Source organism: Octopus bimaculoides, chromosome 12, assembly GCF_001194135.2.
Source record: "Octopus bimaculoides isolate UCB-OBI-ISO-001 chromosome 12, ASM119413v2, whole genome shotgun sequence".
In the NCBI taxonomy this organism is placed as follows: Eukaryota; Metazoa; Mollusca; class Cephalopoda; order Octopoda; family Octopodidae; genus Octopus; species Octopus bimaculoides.
Window position 1 is genome coordinate 8,001,454 of NC_068992.1, and position 3,107 is coordinate 8,004,560.

Here is a 3,107-nt window from a genome sequence, read left to right on the forward strand (position 1 = left end):
AGGTAAAGAATACGTACACCACCCGTTTTTCGGCGTAACCCTAACCCTAAACACCGAGTGTGCCTATTCTTGAGAGAGAGAGGGGAAGAGAGTGAGTGAGGCTGTATTTTCTCATAACATATGGAAAAATGGATATCTTTTAATGCTATTTTTTTGGTTGTGTCTTATTTTAATACAATATTTATGTGTACGTTTTCATAAATGTTTGTCTGAGTAGAAATCTATGCATGTGTGAAACATCGGAGGAAAGTGATACATTAGAAGCAAATCAAAATATTGTCCGAAAATGACCCCAAAATTGTGCGACCCAACCTTGTTGCCGAAGTTATTTTAGTTGTAAAAAAAGAGTTGTTGAGTCGAAAACATAGTTTGTTTGGTAGATAGATAATAAGCAACTTTCTTATTATAATACACATGTGACTAGTTCGGAGAAACATTACTTTCATTATTCACACATCGTTACTCTTGTAATGTAACACTTTGTAATTTTGGTTGAAATTGAAAGTGTGAAACTATTTTCATTTTGTAATGAAACCTGGTCGTTGTAGAGGAGTGTATAGCTGGTTATTGAAATAACGTTGAAAATATGTAAATGAAAATAAAGTTTATTTGACATGTGTAATTGATTTGATTGTTCTGAAAGTCGGCGAGCTGGCAGAATCGTTAGCGTGTCGGGCAAAATACTTGAGCGGTACTTCGCCTGTCTTTACATTCTGAGTTCAAATGCCGCTGGGGTCAACTTTGCCCTTCATCCTTTCGGAGTTGATAAATTAAGTACCAGCGAGACACTGGGGCCGATGTAATTAACTGCTCCCCTCCCACGAGATTTCAGGCCTTGTGCCTATGGAAGAAAGGATTTGATTGTTCTGGTCTTAACATCAGTTGGTAAGAATAGAAGTCATTCTAAAGGCGGCGAGCTGGCAGAAACGTTAGCATGCCGGGCGAAACGCTTAGCGGTATTTCGTCTGCCGTTACGCTCTGAGTTCAAATTCCGCCGAGGTCGACTTTGCCTTTCATCCTTTCGGGGTCGATAAATTGAGTACCAGTTACGCACTGGGGTCGATGTAATGGACTTAATCCCTTTGTCTGTCCTTGTTTGTCCCCTCTATGTTTAGCTCCTTGTGGGCAATAAACAAATAAGAATAGAAGTCATTTGACGACACCATTTTGTTTGTAATTGGCAATCGTGTTGCAGGTTCAATCCGAGAAATATATTGAAATAATACTCATCTTGTCCATTCCACAGAATAAGATTATACTGGAGAGCATCATAAGAGGGATGCGTCTGTGAAACACGTTTAAGGTTGTTATCTTGAACACGAATAAGAATATCATGATTTTCAATGGGATGACCAAAGGATTTCTATCTTGTTCATCTCAGCCACATGTGTATAACCAAAATAATTCAGCACTGAATATATTCCGGTTTAATATTTATCAATTAAATGTAGGTATAAGATTTTAGTAGCCAGCGTGTAAAACTAATTAAGGTAAAAAATTAATACTAAGTTTATTATGTTTTAAAATACGTTATGACATTAAGGGCAATTACTATAAGTAAAGCCACACGCTGGAAAGGGACTTTATAGCGTGTTACAGCGCTGACCATGAAATCGTTCCGATATTCAACTGAACCTTTTTAAAAGTATTTTGTCTTTGTTCATTTCTTCGATTTCAGCGCGTGTGTATATTTTGATAAAGTAGTTTGACTCCTGACAGTGAAAGCGGATATAGAACTCGTTTCCAGCCCTCGTGTCTTTGGCGTTCATCGTTGGAACCGGGAATGGCTTCAACACGCAGCAGAATCAGCCACCGACAGTCGTGCATGGACTACCTTGATCCAAGACGCGACGAACTCAATAGGAGCCGGCTTAACCCATCCCGGGTGGATGCCATTACAAAATAAGATATATAGACTTGCATACACACGTACACATACACACACGCACACACACACACACACACACACACACACACACACACACACACACAGAGTAGGAAGGGTCTAGAGCAACTGATGATCTAACCTAGTAGGTACGGTGTGTGAGCGTTGTAATTGGTCAATGGCTAGGATCCAAGTTCACAATGGGGGCTGGAGCTGGACATCCGTAGACTACTTCCGAGTCAGCGGGAATAAATTAAATGAAGACGAAAAAAAAAAAAAGGCAGGACAAGCTTATCGCATCCATTACCTGGAATACCCCAGAAACAGCTGTAAGACATTATTATTTACTTTTACTTTCGCTTCGATTCACCGTTATAACTTACCTATTTTAAATGATCTGTTGAGCTTTTTTTTGTTTTCCTCTTCCTTTAATATACATACAGGAGTGGCTGTGTGGTAAGTAGCTAAAATTGTAAGGCGGTGCCCCAGTATGGCCACAGTCTAATGACTGAAACAAGAAAAGATAACCTATGCATATATATGATCTTTTCACTTTCACACCCTAACCCTAAAACCCCAACCTTAACCCTCTAACCCTAAAGCTAAAACTAGTACAGACGCACGAACGATGTCATAAATAACAGTGACAAATGAAATACACACCGCCGATGGTTGTTGTTGACAAACAACGGCAGTAATTTTATTCAGCTGAATACACGTTATTGATTGGTTGAAATTACCGAAATACGACAACTTTAACACGAAATAATTTCGTAAATAGAAACTTTTCTCAACAACACTAAGAGTAAAAGATGCTTTATATGACACATTCTACCAGTGTCCGAAGTCTGAAAGTGTTTAGTTACAAAAAATTAATTTCTTGATCTGCCGTTCAAAGGGAAAAGATCCTATTCCAAGAAATGGCTCTTGATTAGTTTGCTCCGTTCTCTTTTACTTGTTTCAGTCATTTGACTGCGGCCATGCTGGAGCACCGGCTTTAGTTGAGAAAATCGACCCCAGGACTTATTCTTTGTAAGCCTAGTACTTATTCTATCGGTCTTTTTTTTTGCCGAACCGCTAAGTTACGGAGACGTAAACACACCAGCATCGGTTGTCAAGCGATGGGGGGGGGGAACAAACACAGACACACAAACACACATACATATATATATATATATATATATATATAATATTATTAGGGACAAAATCCAAAATTACAGGT